The 18,718-nt window shown below is 41.8% G+C and overlaps 1 protein-coding gene and 1 long non-coding RNA gene across 29 annotated transcripts in view; both read left to right on the forward strand.

The window, feature by feature from the left end:
- The window catches only part of PARD3 (par-3 family cell polarity regulator), a 598,386-nt gene that overhangs the window by 89,369 nt on the left and 490,299 nt on the right, over nucleotides 1–18,718 (forward strand). The window lies entirely within an intron of this gene.
- On the forward strand, nucleotides 2,822–3,273 carry LOC145531548 (uncharacterized). The gene is made up of 2 exons (XR_014072518.1): nucleotides 2,822–2,963; nucleotides 3,083–3,273. It is a non-coding gene; the product is annotated as an uncharacterized LOC145531548 (long non-coding RNA).

The raw sequence follows: 18,718 nt of genomic DNA on the forward strand, positions 1-18,718 counted from the left end.
AGGCTCATGTCAGCAGTGCCTGGAAGTGAGGGATTTTGAGCCTGGTTTTGTCTGATGTCAATGCCTGTGCTTCCTTACGTGCCTCCCACTCCGAATTTACAATACGAAAGAGTTATAAATAAGAAAAGAAAAATGTTTCTTATGTCACCTCCAAGAATAATCCAGATGGACTTAGTGTATAAACATTTAGACAGCTTAATCAGTACAAACAAGAAATAAAGGCTCCTGCTCTAGCTCCTCGCCTCCAAATGTAAATGCATTAATTGTGGCTTCTGCGTAGCCTTGCAGCCTTCTAGGCTTTTAGGCAGGGGTGTGTGTGCATGTGTGTGTGTGTCAGACAGAGGAGAGGGGAGGATATAATCCCAATTTTGGTAATACTACAAGCAGGTCTGCTGCTTTCTAGAAGTGAAATTGCTGGGCCATCTTTCTTTTCATAGTCTCGCATTTTTACCTTTGCTTGAAATGTTGTATCTTCCACAAGTTAAGATATGTTTGATTCTTTTTCTGTATTCTGTATCTATTCTGTTTATTTTTTCTCCTTTCCACCCCTCAGTCCCAAACTATTTTTAATTCTGACAAAGCACCTCATGTTACTTTTTGTTTTCATAATTTTTCTAAATTTTTCCTTTTTCCTTTTTAAGACTATAACTTTAGACTCATTTTGCCAAAGCTGACCCATTCCACAGAAACAAAACAGATGGAAATCTATTAATATTGTAATTGAGAATGCATTGCAATGATCAGTTACTTCAGGGAAGGAGTTGAGATCTTTATTTAATTTATTTATTTGCTCAAACCTTCAAGTTAGCGAGATCTTAGTTCCCTAACCAGGCTTGGAACCTGTTTCCCCTGCAGTGGAATCTTCACCATTGCACTGCTAGGGAAGTCCTGACATCTTTAAAATAGTTAAGTCTAACCAAAAAAACATAAGAAGAAAAGAAACAAAAGAAAATTCCAAGAATATGTGTAATTTCCCTTTTACTTAAGTCTTTTTTGGCCACTTAGAATTCTAAATATCATGTAAGTCTAATACATTTATTTCCTAGGTACTTAAACCCTTTTGATTGCCATTGACAACTTTTCTCATAATGTTTTTGTTTTTTCCCCTCATCATATTTTCAAAGTGGCTATAATTTATATATAGGGAAGCAGTTAATGTATTTAATTTTTATAAAATTTATTATTTTAGTTTTATAATAATTCAAGTTATTCTTTTGGGTTTTCCAGGTATGTAATTTTATCATATGCAAATAATGATAATTTTGTTTCCTTTTCTGTATTCTTAGCAAATATTTACTTCTCTGTTTATTTCCTGGCTAGCACTTTCAGGGTAATGTTAAGTGAGAGTGGTGTTAATGAGCATCCAGTCGACTATATGCCAGACACATAATAATGGTTTTGGTATAGAGGATATCAAGGTCTACCATAAAAACACGTTAACTGTTAAATTTAAAACTGTGAAAATGGATAAAGAGAAAGTAAATTGAAACCAAAGTACAGGGGGCAAGTAATAGACTAGGACTAGAATTTGAGGAGTAAATAATGAGACAATCTAATGGAAGAAAAGTAAGGTCAGTCCAGGCAGAAGGGTTGCACGGGAGGCTGTGTGTCCGCCTGCTGAGTCAGTCAGGATTCTGAAACCAGCTGCGCATCAGGCTCCATTTCTGTTGGATGCTCTGAAGATGGCATCCTTTCATGAAGTGCCTGCGACAGAGAGGGGCTCAGTAAATGAAGGGAAAGGAAGGTGGGAGGAGAGGGAGGGGCTGCTGCTCAGAGGTGGAGAGCCAGATGCAGGTGAACTGTTTCAGATGGGGTCTGGACGGGGGTCCTGTTTGCCATGTGGGGCTTTGCAGAGGCAGGTGGAGTGGGGGCAGGGTGGAGGGCTCCTGGTGGCTGAGATTGGGTTGCAGTCCTCAGGGTGAGGGTGGAGAGACTGGCTGCCATTGGCTCCTGCACCTAGTTTCTCTGTGTTTCATGCTGTGAAGATAGGAAAGAGGATGGTCCAAGTGCTGCCCAAACCCTACGCCTACACTCCATCTTCAGACAGCTGGTATTGGGTCTCCTGGGTCACAGAGCAGTGGGCACAAGGCTTGAGCTTCTCTGTCCACCTCCGGGAAGCCAGCCAAGGGCACAGGGTGTCAGAGTGGACAGAGAGCAAGGCGTTTTGCAGGTCTCCCCACAGAGCCAGGATGTAAGAGCGGAGGTGAGCCATCCTCTGACTATCGTGAACCTGTCTCAGCGTCTTTCTTTCATGAGTGACTTTCAGTCACTGTTAGTCATGGGTCCTTTGATTGAATGAACTCCTGTGAGGAGAGAGAGCACAGTCGGATGAATATACGATGAAAAGACTGCTTTGAGTTTGGGGAAGAAGGAAGGGAGTTCTGGGAAGTTTGAGGGTGTTGGGCCAGGTCTCGAGGATGCTGCTGGAAGCTCAGGAAGAATATCAGCAAACTTCTGTAGAGTTGTAACGTGGTAATACTCAATTTTGGATGAGCAGCGGTGAGGGTGGCAGAGAAGTTAGTGCTATAAAAAGTCAGCACCCAGTGTTTGCTTTTATGTTGTTTAAGGAGGAAACGTTTGACTTCCATGGTTTAAAAATAATGTTTTCAATATTCTGACAACAGTATTAGGAACTGTTTTGTTTTATTTTTTAATTTAATTTTTTGGCTGTGTTGCAAGGCATTTGGGATTCCAGTGTTCTGGGGGAGACAGTGGTGTTGATTGCCGGGATATATCACAGTCTAGGGGTTTTGTGTACGTTATTTGATTAAATCCTCACACTGATCCTATGATGTAGGTGATATTATCCCCATTTTGATAGGAGATGAAATTGAAGCTTGGTGTGGTTAAGTAATTGACACCGTCTCTCAGAGCCTGTGGGTGAGATGGGCAGGATTGGAACCTCGGAATGTCTGACTGGAGTTCCTGGCTGGGGTGGAGGAGGTCAGGTCTCGGGCTGTGAGGTAATGTGACCACTTAACTGCAAAGCACACGTTGTGGTGGTGGGGGCTAACCTCCAGGGGAAGAGGGAGCCTGGGCCCCCTGATCTGAGAACTCAAGATTCTGTTGCCTGTTCCCTTAGACGAGATGCTGTACGCTAAAAGTGACATCTATGGGACCGTCTCAGAGGAGTTGTGGACCACACATCATCACTCAGCATGCGCTATAAAAAGCAACTTCAGGAGACTTTTGTGTTGCAACTTGCAGATCTTTGTAAAATGGGAATATCTGCTAACTCCAAAGTGATTTTTAAAAATAAAACCTAACGATGCATTTTACAGTTATTTCTTATAATGGGAAACAAAAGGGAGAAACGTGGGCACTTGAAGAAGAGTGTGTTGGTCACCTGACGGTTATATTGGGACAGAGAGAATACTTGTTGCTGTTGATGATGAATACCTGACAGTTGCAAACTGTTGTTCGTTTTGCTGGCATTATTACAAAACTGTAACCAGCTGTTTTAAAGGCTGCAAAGCATCAGTTCTTTAGTTTTTTAGCCAAAAGTGTCATGTGAAATGGCCATGAAACAGGACTGCCAGTAGGTTAAAATATTAGAAATGTCTGAAAGAAGTTAAAAGTTTAAAAGTTGCACATATGCATTTCCAAGGCTGTTCCTGCTGGAACGAGGCAAATAATTCTGTTAGAAGTTCTAGTATATTAGAGAGTATTATTTAGTTACTGCTCTAATTTTGATTTTTGAAGAGTTGTAACTGAAGAGGACAAATGAGGAAAGCTTTTTTGCATAGAAAAATTTCAAGGTTAATTACTGTCATACAATTACATACAGTAAGTCCCTACATGCAAATGAGTTCTGTTCCGAGAGCACGTTTCTTAAGCCAACCAAGTTAGCCTAAGTACTCAACTAACACAATAGACTATATATAGGACTGTATTGTAATAGGTTTATAATACTTTTCACATAAATAATATATTCAAAAACAAAAATTAAAATGTTTTTAATCTCACAGTACAGTACCTTGAAAAGTATAGTGGTACCAGCTGACCCTCTTCTGATCCCTGGGGGGAGCAATGTGGCCTGTGATTATAATGAACATTTGGAGGGAAGTTTTCTAAACTCTCCTCAAATGGTCCTGTTTTTATTTGAGATTTTGACATTTTATTCATCATGGATTTTGACATTAATTTTGATTTTTTTTTCAAAATTTTCATTGAAAGTGTTTATCACAACTGCTGAGATTCTGCCCCCACCCCACTTAAATTTTGTCTCCTAGACAGGTCCCTCTTGTCTCACCCCAGTCCTGGCCCTGCTCCAGTCACGGGCTTGTAAAGACTATAATTCTTTGTTGTTTGTCATAAAGAGTGGTTATCAAAGCCAGGTAATTTGGAGGTGTAGACAAGAGATTTCACTGATATGCTGGTAAACAGATGCCTGTTTATGCTGATCTAGTGGCCAGGCAATAGCAGTTGCAGAACCCTGAAGTGAAGACAGCAGTGAGGCGGGCTGTGGTCAGGGCAGCAGTCTCCCCCATTAGCAGTGAAAGGAAACCTTGCAGTCTTTCAATCCTGGAAGGTAAACAGCCAAATATTGGACTAACTTAAAAATGTTATTACTTTTGAGATGGGAAATATAATGTTCTTGCTACTGAATTCCTCTTCGTAGTGAACATTTTTTTTTTTAAACTGGGATTTCTTAATGGCAAATATTTCAAGATTTACATAGATAATGCAAATCTTCCTCCAACATGAGTGATGTTAAGAGAAACATAGCCATCTGGTTTGTTGCCTTTAACTGTAAAATTGAGCTGTTGTGCTATTTATGATCATTTTTGAGTGATATCGTGGAGGGTCCATAAGCAGAAGGAGATGCGGGAGTGGGGCTGGCGCTGGCTTGCTGGGCCCTGGGATTGCTGTGCTCTGCGTGTCACCAGGAGGACCCAGGCCGGCTGTTTGCTGCTGCTCGCATGGGCTCAGTTGTACCTGGGAATCTCTTCGACGAGCAGAAACACGCTTCTCCTTGGAGCAGTCTTGCGGGCGGTCCTGAGTGCGGACGGTGTCTGTGCCAGGTGCCCAGCGCTGCTGTATAAGGCAGGGACGGGCCGCGGTGGGAGGACCCACCGGGGATGCAGAACCATGCAGGGGCAGTCATGTGGCTTGCCAGCCCTCAGGCCAGCTCTGTTTTCCTCTTCCCTCCTCTGACCGTGGCACTGACTTTTTTTTTTTTTAATGTGGACCATTTTTAAAGTCTTTACTGGATTTATTACAACATTGCTTCTGCTTTATGCTTTGGTTTTTTGGCCAGGAGGCATATGGGATCTTAGCTCTCTGACCAGGAACTGAACCCGAGCCCTTTGCATTGGAAGGTGAAGTTTAACCCTGGACTGCCAGGGAAGTCCCCTGACGGTGGCATTGACTTTCGGCAGCTGATATGCAGGATCAGTCTTCATGTTACCTGCAGCCATCACTTCAGCTTCCGATAGCCATTCCTAGTCAGTGCTGCATGTAAAAATCCATCACAGCTGGTGAGGATCGTCTGGTGTTCAGAGGATGTAGGTTTTAGGTCGAGGAGAACTTGGCTGCTTGCCTTTGGCTCTGTGTGCTGCATTAATTTGCAGGAGTTTTAAAGGTCTGAAATTTAGAGTTGATTTCAATTCATTTTGAAAGACAAGTGAGAGGGACAGCTGTCAGTATGTCAGGTACTGATCAAGTGGGGTCTTTTTTTTTTTTTTTTTTTATAAATTTATTTATTTTAGTTGGGGGCCAATCACTTCATCAAGTGGGGTCTTATCAGGGTTGATTTATCCTAAATCCAGCTATTTATCAGATCTATTGCAGAAGCTGGTCTCAGGCTTCTGTCCTGATCTGAGGAAGCTCTGTTGGGTCTTTGACTCTGAGCTGTGCAGATGAGAGGACTGAAGTTACTGACGAGACCTTTGGCTCTGGTTCCTTAGAAAACGGCTTTGATGGCTCAGCGGGTAAAGAATCCGCCTGCAGTGCAGGAGACACAGGAAACTCGGGTTTGATCCCTGGGTCAGGAAGATCTCCTGTGGGAGGAAATGGCAACCCACTCTGCTATTCTTGCCTGGAAAATCCCATAGACAGAGGAGCCTGGTTGGCTACAGTCCAAAGGGTCACAAAGAGTTGGACAGGACTGACTAAACACACACACACATACACACACAAAGACAGGGACAGACAAACGCCGAGGCCTGGGTGTGGGGTTTTGCTCAGCTTCTGGTCCTTTTTGTGTACATGCCCTGGAACCCAGACTTTCCAAAAGTTTCCTGTTTGGGAGAAAGATGTAGTGGAGAATAATGAGAAGATGATAATATACTTTAACTGAATGTCATCTAAGTCCAGTGCACTCTCCTAGACCTTTGTAACTCAGATTTGTAACCCATGAACTAGGTGCTATCTTCACATCATACAAGGAGGACCTTTGGCAGTAAATGGAGCCTGAGACTGTTCAAAGAGTCAGCGGTTTGAGGAACTTCCTTGGTGGTCCAGTGGTTAAGACTCTGTGCTCCCAATCCATGGGATGTAGGTTGGATCCGTAGTTCAGGAGCTAAGATCTCACATGTTGGGTGGTGCAGCAAAAAAAAAAAAGCCAGCAATTTGAGACCCCTCCAGTGTTGTGTGCCAGTAGATTATTGATGTAGTGATATTTCTTCATAAATAGACTTGTAGGGTTGTTTCACATTTTAAACATTTGAGATCACTGTTGAAGTAAAAAAAAAGATATGCCAATTAATTTTTTTTTTGGCTCAGAATAAAAATTCGTCTTTGAGCCCTCAGGAGGAGAGGGAAGGAAACAGTTTGTTGTTCATAGAATACAGAAGAGGCTGGTAGGGGAGACGTTGTGAAGCTTCAAAATAGATTGCCATGAGTGGGGAGGAGATCCAGGGCTGGCAGGTGGGAGGACTAGGGGTGTGAGATGGGGTGGAGCCAAAAGACCATTCTTACAGTCCTGCCAAGAACTCATGGTAAACCTCTGTTTTGTTGTAACTGCAAAGGTGATTGACCGAGAAAGTTGTCTAGAGCCACTGCCACCGATTCAAAAGACTGGTGACTTTGAGATACTTGGGTCGTGAAGGAGGCTGAACCCTAACAGCACATGTATTTCCTGGGAGCAGATCCGCTGATACACTTTTTCATTATTTTGCATTCAGAGCATCTGGGTCTGCTTGAATTAACTACTATCTCCGCATCTAGGAGAGCTGTTAGGGACATCTCCTGCCACTCAGCTTGGAGCTTTTTCCAGGGAGATGTATCTGCCTCTCAGCTCTTGCTGCGCTGGTGGTCATCTGGAAAGGACCCCAACCCCCCCATTGCCCGCTTGCACTGGTTTCATATTTCCTTCCCTCCTCCTTTGGGGTGGGTGGAGGACCTGGCTGCCACCAGCTGCTCTCTTTGTGTTTTCTCTCTTGACTAAAGTCTCTGACATCCTCTGCTCTGCTTTGCCTCCGGTGAGCCTAGTGGTTGGCATCTGTGCCCGCACTTCTCCCACTGCTTACTGTGGCTTGTGTTATTTAACTCCAGATTTTATTTGGTTTTCACTAGTTTTTCCATTAATGTCCCCTTTCTGTTCCATTTTAGTTAGTTGTTGACTGTACATTAATAAAAACTTATGTTTCAGTGCTTAGTTATATTATTTAAGGGGATGTTGATACAGAGAGTTAGTTACCTTCTCCTGGGTGTCATCTTTCCTCACTTCCTCTGGTTGGTATTTTGTTCAGATACATCATCCATAGCCTTTCACTGAACATCCTCATTTGTATTTGCTCTGGTTTATGTTTTGAAATAGTGTGTTCTTTAAACACTTTATATTTACAAGTAAAATTAGCAATATTTTGTATGAAGTGGCAACACACTTCCCTGCATTTTAATGAGGTTTGAATACACAGTAGTTTTGTGTGCCATGGAGCTGAAAGTGGGATTTTATCAATATTTTGTAATGATTTATAAGGGAGAAGAATCTGAAAAAAATATATATATAATAACTGAATCACTGTGCTGTACACCTGAAACTAACACAACATTGTAAATCAGCTATACTTAAAAAAAAAAAAATCTAGGATTCTATTTGTATGATGGATGAGTCTAGTACCAGCTTTTCCAAGACCAGTGGTACTTGTAAAAGTATGATCGTTCCATCCAGCTAGCTAATAAAGGTATTTTCCTTAAAATTATAGATGCAGGTATCATGTAGGATAGTTCATATGGGAGAAGGAGGGGAGTTTGTTTCTTAGTAGGTTAAAACCGGCATTTAAAACAAAAAGGAAAAGAAAATAGTTGAGGACATTGCGTGTAGTAAGACCTATAGCCTTTAGGAAAAATTCAGAGCCTTCACTTGTCCAGTGAGACCCCCGCACCTGGTCTTGCCTGCCTCCTCGCTCTTAGCCCAGGAGCGTCCTCCGTCCCAGGCTTCTGGGCGTGCACCCGGCATGCTCATGTCCCTGTTCTCTTAAATGTGCATCAGATTGCCTTGCTGTGGTTTTGCCTCCACAGTAATATAAGTGTGTTGAGGAAGGGGATCTGCCTTTTGTCTCTCCAGCCTCGGGATAAGTGCTGCTCTGGGGAGTTTGTGGCAGACCTCTTTTCCATTCCTTGTTTGGGCCAAGGTTAAGGGCATGACTTCACCTGTCCTTGAAGGTGAATGTAGCCAAGTACCTAGAAGGGCTTTCTGCTTTTGCCTATTGTAACTGCCGAAATAGGAAATCCTCCTTGCCTGACCGCATAATCACAGAATAAACTTTGGCTTCTGTTAAAAAATGAAAGGCAAATTGTACGAGTGAGATACCTTTGCCCTCACAACTGTTAGCTCAGCCACCTAAATACACAGCTCAGAGCGACTCCCTGGGACCAGATCCGCACCGCACACTGTCCCGCTTCTCCCTGTGTCCCTCTGGCTCTGGTCGTTCATGTTTCTGAGCCTGGGTTTGGATACTGTGGTTCTCAGCTATAAACAGAGATGGAGGCATGAGACTGGTTGCTTCCCACGTTCTGGAATGTCTAAAGTAACCTGTTTCCAGCATTTCGAGATCATTCTTCAAGTTTCTTCTCTGTAGTTGTCACTTTTTATTGAACATAGACAATAGTGCAAAATTAATTATCTGTCTGCCAATGTAGGAGTTTCAGGAGACTCGGGTTCAACCCCTGGGTCAAGAAGATTTCCCTGGAGGAGGAAATGGCACTGCACTCCAGTATTCTTGCCTGGAAAATTCCATGGACAGAGGAGCCTGGTGGGATACAGTCCGTGGGATTGCAAAGAGTCAGACACACCTGAGCCTGCCACGCCATGCAATTATTTAAGCAATCTGTTTCTGTCTGATTTCTTTTATAACACAGTTTGTTAATGAGAAAAATTAACTCTAAATTCAGTCTAACCAAACATGGATTATCAGTGCATGGAGTGCGTTGACTGTTTCTTAGTTTTACATTTTCATAAGCTTGCACATCCTGGTGGTGTTTCCTCTAATAGCTCTTTCATTGAATCTTTTAGGTTAGAGAGAAGGGGGCTTCCCTGCTGTCTGTTTTTCAAAGAATAGTTAATAGCTGTGATTCAGTTCAGTTCAGTCGCTCAGTCATGTCCGACTCTTTGCGATCCCATGAAGCACAGCACGCCAGGCCTCCATGTCCATCACCAACTCCTGGAGTCCACCCAAACCCATGTCCATTGAGTCGGTGATGCCATCCAACCATCTCATCCTCTGTCATCCCCTTCTCCTCCTGCCCTCAATCCTTCCTAGCACCAGGGTCTTTTGAAATGAGTCAGCTCTTCGCATCAGGTGGCCAAAGTATTGGAGTTTCAGCTTCAACATCAGTCCTTCCAATGAACACCCAGGACTCATCTCCCTTAGGATGGACTGGTTGGATCTCCTTGCAGTCCAAGGGATGCTCAAGAGTCTTCTCCAACACCACAGTTCAAAAGCATCAATTCCTTTGCAGCTGCCGCTCCTGCGCCAATAGCTGTGATTAATTTTGCAAAAACTATTCTTTTCAACATTTCGCCTTGCAAGATTATTCCTTTTCCTTTTGTTTTTGCCCTGTCAATTTTGAGAAGCAGGGACCCCTGAACCTGGGGCTTATTTCTTACTATGTCTGTCTCCTTAAATTTAGTTGACTTAATTCTTTGCTCTCCTCTTGTAAATATTTGCAAATTCATTACAGTATTTACTTTCCCTGTGATTTAAGTTTTTTTTTTAAAAAAGATTTTGGCAAAATGTGTGGCATGCTGAAGAATTATTGGAATAGTATTTGGGAGTTGGAAGTTTTTAGATCTTGGTCACCAGTTAACATTAAATTTTGAGCCTTGACTTTTTCAATTGTTATTCATGACCTACAAATTCTTTGTGTTTGCTTAAATCTTGGTGGTATTAATGGCAAATAAAATTTGTTTTATATTCTTTTATGGCCTAAAAAGTGTTGTTTTAGGAAGAACCCTAATTTATAGGACATAAAGGATTTTTTTTTTTTTGCTCTGCTTCTAAAAAATCTTGGTACAGTAGTTCAGGCAGCAATGTCAGCACTTAGTGTAAAGGACTTGTGTAAAAGAACCCCTTGCCAAATAAGAACTGAGTGGAATTGATAGGGGAACTGAAGATCTCATGCTAGAATACATTTTCTTTGCATACAGCCTCAAACTCAGACCTGCTCTATAAGAGAGTTCTTGAAAGAATATGATCAGTCATCATTTCATGTTCTGACAGTTTCCTGAATCAGAGAAAAATGATAGGCACAGAGAAAATAGTTTAAAGAAATAGCTCAAAGCATATTTTACGGATGTTTATAAATGTATACATTCACACAGATACAAATACCTTTATGATACAGAAACCTTGCTGATGGCAATTTGTAGCTGTAAAATTCTTAACTTTGGGGTACAAAGTTGGATAACTTACAGTGGTAGAGATGTGTAACCAGATCAAATTTTGGACTCCTGTACCTCCCCATTGCAATAGGTCATTTCCTTTTAATTGGGAGACTGTAAAATAAACACACACATGAAACTCAATGTTAGGTTTATTAAAGAATGGTCTTGAGGACATGAGTTTACTATGTCTCACACCACATTCATCTTGGGAATCTGTAAGGGAAACTTCTTCTTGGTGACACACACTGGTGGTTTGCCTTTTACATGTCTGTACTCAGTGAGAGGGATTCCCTCCTAGGCCAGGCTGCTGGATTTCCTCCTAAGCCAGTCTGGAGACTTTATGGAGGTCATTTTGAATACCTTTGGCTTCGTTGTAGTTTTCTAAATTTAATTTCTCTACTCTTGATTTTGGATTATTAAAAAATGATCCTACTGCATTATGCAACTTTGTAGCTGTATAGTACAGTCTAAAATGCAGGCTCATTGATTTCCACACATAGTTAATTTATCCATTAGAAAACAAAAAAAGGTTTGGATTTTGGAGAGGGAGAGAGTCTTAAGAGTTGTGGTTGTGGATGAAATCACTTTATATCTGATTGCTTTTAAATGTTGCTGGCTTTACTTTGCTAATATTTTGTTAAGGATTTTTGTGCCTGTGTTCATGAGGGAGATAACATATATTTTAATGACTTTGTCTGATTTTGGTATCAGGTTATGCCGACCTTTCATCATGGGTTGAGAAGTTTTCCCTCATATTTATGTAGAGAGTTTATGTAAAATTGACATTAATTCTCCCTTAAATGTTTATGAGAGAATTCAGCAGTGAAACCATTCAAATTTGGAGTTTTCTTTGTGGAAAAGTCTAAAATTATGAATCTATGTTTAACAGGGTTATTCAAATTTTCTATATCTTTTGGTATCAGTTTTGGTGTCTTTCAAGGAATTGGTCATTTCTTCCAAGTTGTCAAATTTATCAGCATAAAGCTGCTCATAATATTCTATTATTAACTGTTTAATATCTAGGATTTGTAATGATGTCCCTTTTGCATTCACAGGTATAATCTGTGATTTCACTTTTTCTTTGATTAGTATAGCTAGGGGTTTATCACTTTTATTAATTTTCAAGGACCCAACCTTTGGTTTATATTCTGTATTTGTCCACTTTCTATTTTATTGATTTCTCAATTAACCTTAGTATTTCTTTTCTGCTTACTTTGGTTTAATTTGCTTGTCTGTTTTTCAAGCTTTTTAAGCTAGAACCATAGATAATTGTTTTTAGGCCTTTTTTCTTCTTTTTTTTAATTGGAGGTTAATTGCTTTACAATATCGTGTTGGCCTCTGCCACATGTCAACATGAATCAGCCACACGTGTATATATATATCCCCTCACCCCTGAATCCCCCTCCCATCTCCCACCCCATCCCGTCGCTCTAGGTTGTCACAGATCACTGACTGAGCTCCCTGTGTCACACAGCAAACTCCCACTTGCTCTCTATCTTGCCATCTACCTTTTTTTTTCTTTTTAAAATAAACACATAGACCTATAAATTCACCATCAAGCTTTAGCTCCAGTCCACAAATTGTGATATGTTGTATTTTTATTATTATTTGGTTCAAAATCTTTTTAATTTCCCTTGTGATTTCTTTTAGCCTTGGGTTATTTATAAGTATGTCCCTTAACCTTCAACTATCCAAACATTTGGAGATTTTCCAAATATCTTTATCATTGATTTATAATTTAACTCTGTGACTAGAGAGCATACGCTGTATTATTTCAGTCCTTTGAAACTTACTGAGACTTGTTTATAATTCAGCCTGTGGTTGAATCTGGGTGAATGTTCCATGTGCACTTGAAGCCATTTTTGCTTCTTATTTTAGCCAGAAAAGGAAAGACAGGTTGGACTGAGAACAAAACAACATCTTTCTCCAGGCTGAGGTGTGGGAGTGATGCAGGCAGCTCTGTTCACAATGACTTTCTTGGTGTATTTTATGTGGGAGGGGATATGGGGTCCCCTCGCTGTATGATTGACCGCAAAACTGTAATAACGAAACAGGAGGCAATTGTAGTCTATAGAAGGAAGATTGCTTAATTGGTTCCTTCCTCAAATTGCAAATTTGCTCATTCTGTGGGCAACTCAAGAAATCGTAGGAATAATTCATCTTACTGGAATTCCATTTTTTAGCAGGAGGGCTTTCATGTAATATTATACATACAATTGTCCCTCAGTATCCATGGGGACTTAGTTCCAATAGCCCCTTGGACACCAAGATCTGTGGATGCTCAAGTCCCTTATATAAAATGGCATGGTATTTGTGTGTAACCTAAGCACATCCTCCTGTATACTTTAAATCATCTCTATATTATTTATTAGATTACCAATAAAATGTAAATGCTATGCAAATACACTGAAACGTGACAAATTCAAGTTTTGCTTGTAAACCTTTCTGGAAAAATTTTTTTCCTGAATATTTTTGATCCATATAGTTGCTTGAATCCTTGGATACAGAACCTGGGGGTACAGACAGCTTAATATACCTGTGCTAAGGATGATAATTTCATATAGGTGGATGACTCAGACTGTTTTGTTGTGAAATAACAATTTTTCCACTATGCATTTCCTATTAAAATAAATACTAAAATTTGATGCCTTGAGCCTTTTCTGTCTTAACTTAGAATTCTGTAGCTAGAGGGAGGCAGGTAGAATAAGTTCCCTGGGATAGTCAGGACAGAAACGATCATCACCTCCTCTCACAGAACTTAGATGAACAACGGACTCTGTCAGGTAAATAAAGCTACTTGGCAACATACATTTTGTTTTCTAGGAATACTGACCTAACTGAATTTCACTAATCTCTAAACAGTGAATTTTTTAAAAAGCATTTTGCTCATACTGAATTGTGATAATTTTAAATTCATGGCAAATCACAACTGCAACCAAAGTTTCTACCTCAATACTAATAATGCTAATGTATTGTTCAGCTCCCATTAGGGTGAATAAAGGGCAAAGGAGGCACTGGTGTAAAAGTCTGATTTCAACCACTCGTGGATTTATTTCCTAGTTGAAAGTTTTGAAATATCAACTATATTTTTTGGAAACCTTGGTAACATTAAATTTTTATTGCCTCTTGATGTGTTTTCCAGGCCCAGAGTCTCACTCTTAACAGTGTGGCATTCCCACATCTGTATATGTTTGTCCAGAAGGGCATAATTTCTAAAAGATGAGCCTGAAGATTAGATCTGATACAGGCATCAGAAGTATCTCACATTTCAAAAGCCAAACCTTGGTATTTCTCTGTGCTATGAGATGCTCCGTGACTGATAACACTTATCTTGGGTCAGGATATAGCCCTGAGAAATTATTTTCTTGAACATTTTAAGAAACACACAAAAATTCTTTATGAAATGCTCTTTAGTTCTGATTTAGATGATAAGACCTATAAAAATTCTGTAGTACATATTGAAAAGCCCATGATTTTGCAAAAGCGAGGCAAGGGGGATGTTGGAAGTGTTTTTCTAAGAAGGATCCTCCCTTCTTTTCCCATCCTTTTAAATTGAATCTCTCCCTGGGGGTTGATCACAGATGAGTCCACAACCGCCAGAGTGAGCACAGTGAGCTAGCTGTTGGGCTGCTGTGAGATTACTTTCTGGCTCCTGTAGAAGGTTGTTCATTGCATAATGAGTTAATTTGTTGTAACTTCCTTAGTGTGTTTTTAATAAAGTGGAGTTTTTGTGAGCATGTACTGGTCAGATTGGTGGTGATTTAGTTGCTAAGTTGTGTCTGACTCTTATGACCCCATGTACAGTAGCCTGCCAGCCTCCTCTGTCTGTGGAATTCTCCAGGCAAGAGTGCTGGAGTGGGTTGCCATTTCCTTCTCCAGAGGATCTTCCCAATCCAAGAAAAGAACCCGGGTCTCCTGCATTGCAGGCAGATTCTTTACCAAGTGAGCTGCTGGTCAGATTGGCTTATAGTAAACTTTCTATATTAAGTCAAGGCACACTATTTGAAGATATTTAGCGTATATTTCACATACAGACTATTTCAAGTTCTTACAAGAGATTTTTATTCAGAGCATTATCTTTTTTAAAAGGATAGACTACTTTCAGCATTTGAAGGGTTTTACATTTGAGGATAATTCGATAATTTTGCCTAATGTGAGGATTCAGAATATTGTGCTACACATGGTGGCGCTAATGGTAAAAAACCTGCCTGCCAATGCAAGAGACAGAGATGTAAGAGATACCGGTTTGATCCCTGGGTCGGGAAGATCCCCTGGAGGAGGGCATGGAAACCCACTCCAATATTCTTGCCCGGAGAAGCCCATGGACAGAGGAGCCTGGTGGGCTACAGCCCATAGGGTCGCATAGAGTCGGACATGACCGAAGTGATGTAGCACACACACATGACAAACTATTTTAAACATTAACGGGCTTCCTAAAGTGTGGAATCTTTGTTTGCTGCTTCTGCTGCTGCTGCCGCTGCTAAGTCGTTTCAGTCATGTCCGACTCTATGCGACCCCATAGACGGCAGCCCTCCAGGCTCCCCCGTCCCTGGGATTCTCCAGGCAAGAACACTGGAGTGGGTTGCCATTTCCTTCTCCAATGCATGAAAGTGAAAAGTGAAAGTGAAGTTGCTCAGTCGTGTCCAACTCTTAGCGACCCCATGGATTGCAGCCTACCAGGCTCCTCCGTCCATGGGATTTTCCAGGCAAGAGTACTGGAGTGGGGTGCCATTGCCTTCTCCGTTGCTGCTTCTAGGTAATAAGAAAAAAATAGTTAAGTATCCAAATGGTTGTGTTCTATTGGAAAACAGAAACATTTTACTGCAGCCTGCCATGACAGCAAATTGGGGAGCATTTAAAAATAAGCAACAATGTGACACATTTACTGTGAACTGGGTAGTGCGTGCGTGTGTGCTAAGTTGCTTCAGTCGTGTCCGACTCTGCGACTTTATGGACTGTAGCTTGCTAGGCTTCTCTGTCCATGGGATTCTCCAGGCAGGAGTGGGTTGCCATTTCCTTCTCCAAAACTGGGTAGTAGCTTATTGGGAATGAATCTTTTTAAAGTGGAAAGGCACTTTTAGGTGTGTATGTTCCATTCTCTTATATTCATCTTTTAGAAGATGTTTCAGGATTGAAGAGAATTTTGCTGCTTCAGTTTCTAAAGTGCCCTGTTTTGTTGTAGTCAGTGGAAATATTTAAGATTGGGACTCGCTGGCTACTAACCTGGCTTTTTCTAATCTGTGAAGATGTTCACAAATAACACTCATTATCGGAGTCTGTTACAAGTTTTATTTGTTGTGTTTCAATCTATAGGTTTCCTAAAGGCTATTTGTATGTATTTGAAGCACTGTATACCTTTACTAAGTGTTTGACAGCCAAAATGTGGGAGCTTTTTCTAAAAACTGTGCTTTATTAATGATGAGAAATTGAGGAAGACAGAATGAAGGGCTTTTCCTCTGCATGATCCTTACCTATGATCTATCATACACTACACACTACTAAGCCTCAAATTGGTGAAATCTAATCAAATAGATGGAATAAATATGGTCTTTAAACCAGAATGCATGCAGGCGTCTGGTGTTAAGGTCTGATGTCAGATGTGCCCAGTACACAGTGGTGATGGAGGGGCATGTGGTGGTGGAGTGGGATTAATACTTCCATCATTTCCAATAGGAAACTCACTTACAGTTGTCAAAGACAGTGTTTAACAACAGGGCCAGAAGAGTTTTATTCTGGTCCCATTAAAGGATCTGGGATGGAGAAAGAAGTGACCAGAGACAGAAAGAAAATCAAAAAGGCTTTGAGCTGCCCATAAATCATTGATGAAGAAAAAAACTCAGTGATCTCTCTGGGGGCTGTGCTCAGACTTGTTCCAGTGAAATGAATTTTGACCTCTTTCCAAAATACCAGGTGGGAATTGGTTGAGCTTTCAGGCTTAAGCCTGGGAGGACAGGCCTGCTTGGAGTCCAGTGGGACTTGCCCTGCCTGCAGGTGGAGGTGGTCTGGACAGCAGGGCTTCGATGGTGTCTGTCACGGCCATCTGAGCAGGTGAGAAGATCCCCCGTGGCCCTCACAATGTGCAGCTTCTCCTGAGACCCGGGGCATCGAAGCAGGAGCAAGCCCACCACACACGCCTGATTTTCCCCTCCAGGCTGCCGGAACCCCCCTCCCACCCCCATCATTTGCTTTCTCGGTTCTCGTAGTCATGTGTGCTTGGGACTCTTGTGCCAGAGTGTGTAAGCTTGACTTCTCCCAACGATGGACTGGCCCAGCCCACTGTGAAGGGGAACGCGTGCTCCAGTTACTGTGGCTTACAGGATGATATATGTTCAGGGTAGTGGGGCCCTTAGATCTTGTGCTGCTCCTCTGTGATTACAGATGGGGAAATGGCCAGAGCTTTTAATTGCCTGAGCGCACACAGCTAGTTATTGGCCAATCAGGGACTAGAGCTGACTCCAGTCCGCAGAATCTTGTGGAAAGCTGCCAGCTGTCGGGGCTCAGGGATACTGTGGCCTTAATAGAGCCCCATCCAGGGCTGGGCTCACGGAAGATGCTGGACAGATGAAATGTTCGCCAGTCCCCTACGTCTAAGAGAAATCAGCTTTTGTTTTAGGAAACCGCCAACTTCTAAGGATAAATGTAGTTATCACTAAGAGCTTTAGAAATGTTATATTACATCTGGCTCAGAGACGATTGGCTGTTGATGGTTACATTTAGGCCGAAATCTACGAGGAGCTAATTGATGATCTGTACTGACCCTTTAAGCTTGGATCAATTCTCAGTCTAGAGAAATTTATGCTTAGATAGTGTGTGTAGCTGTTGCAGGGCTGAGAATAGGGGAACAGGGGATTTCTTTATAAACCAGGAGTGCACTTACCCAGGACAGCAGAGTCAGTCCACATCAAGGAAATCATATTCTGGGTTGCACAGAACCTTTTTATTCAGTTATAACCCTTATGGGGTGGTGGGGGGAGTTCCCCGTGCTCATTCCTAGACCAGATGGTCTGGGTTGGGGTGTTGGGTAGCTAATTAATAAAGCTGTGGGTGTTTCGGATAGTCAGGAATGAGAACTGCTGTGTACAACCTCACTCCCTTTTGAAGTAGATTGGCCCTAGATATTTTCACCCCAGAAGTGTAGGGTTTGCAATGTACAATACCCATCCACAGTTGAGGAAGGAACCTTGGCTATAATAATAGTAACTAAACTTGCTGAGCAATGACTCAATCCCATGAGCTATTTTAACTGCTTTAAAGGTTTAGACTCCTGTAATTGTTTTAACCACTATGTGTGTTGGGGACTCTCTGTTACTCACATTTCTCAGCCGAGGAGAGTGCTGTGAGAAGAGGTTCAGTAGTTGGCTCCAGTGAGGCCCAGAGCCTGGACGCTGACTCCAGGCTCTGTTGCTTGTTTGGAAGCAGCTAACCCTCCCTTCATGTTGATGATCCACAGAAGCCCCTCAGCTCATGAGGCTGATTCAAAGCGTTGGCGTTTCTACTGTTTGTGCACTTGCTCCACAGCGTGTCCTAGACCATGGCGGCCAGAACCCTCTACGATGTGCAAGAGTTCTGGAAACACCTGCTGCAGGGCGGGCTTATCCCGGAGTTGTTCTGCACCACGTGTGTATGTATACATATGTGTGAATATATATATATTCACCGTAGCAGTTCCTGTGGCTTTCTGTGCTATGTTTACTGTAATTATAATTGTTATTTTTTAAACAAATATTTATTGATTTGGCTGTACCCGGTCTTAGTTGTGGCACATGAGACCTTTTTTTAGTTGCAGCATGTGGGATCTAGTTCCCTGGACAGAAATCAAACCTGGGCCCCCTGCATTGAGAACCTGGAGTCTTAGCCACTGGACCGACCACCAGGGAAGTCCCAGTA

Source organism: Giraffa tippelskirchi, chromosome 13 (assembly GCF_054371585.1).
Source record: "Giraffa tippelskirchi isolate mGirTip1 chromosome 13, T2T-mGirTip1v1.2.pri, whole genome shotgun sequence".
Taxonomy (NCBI): domain Eukaryota; kingdom Metazoa; phylum Chordata; class Mammalia; order Artiodactyla; family Giraffidae; genus Giraffa; species Giraffa tippelskirchi.